This window comes from Etheostoma cragini, chromosome 1 (genome assembly GCF_013103735.1).
Source record: "Etheostoma cragini isolate CJK2018 chromosome 1, CSU_Ecrag_1.0, whole genome shotgun sequence".
Classification (NCBI taxonomy): domain Eukaryota; kingdom Metazoa; phylum Chordata; class Actinopteri; order Perciformes; family Percidae; genus Etheostoma; species Etheostoma cragini.
Genome location: NC_048407.1, coordinates 31,593,175 through 31,593,405, shown reverse-complemented (window position 1 = coordinate 31,593,405; position 231 = coordinate 31,593,175).

The window sequence follows — 231 nt, the reverse complement described above, 5'->3', positions numbered from 1 at the left end:
CAATATGGGTGATTCTCTGAAATGGGTGCCCTTCAAGTCCCCCAAACTTGCTTCAAAGATTTTCAATTGAAGGAAATTACAAAATGCATTGTAATGCTGTCAATTAATAGAACCAGGTGCCTTTGCCTTATAATGCAACACAATTGCTTTTACATTTTTTTTTATTTAAATATAATGGGTTGCCTAAGTATAGACAACAAGCATGTTTGCATGTCCTCACTAACTATGATT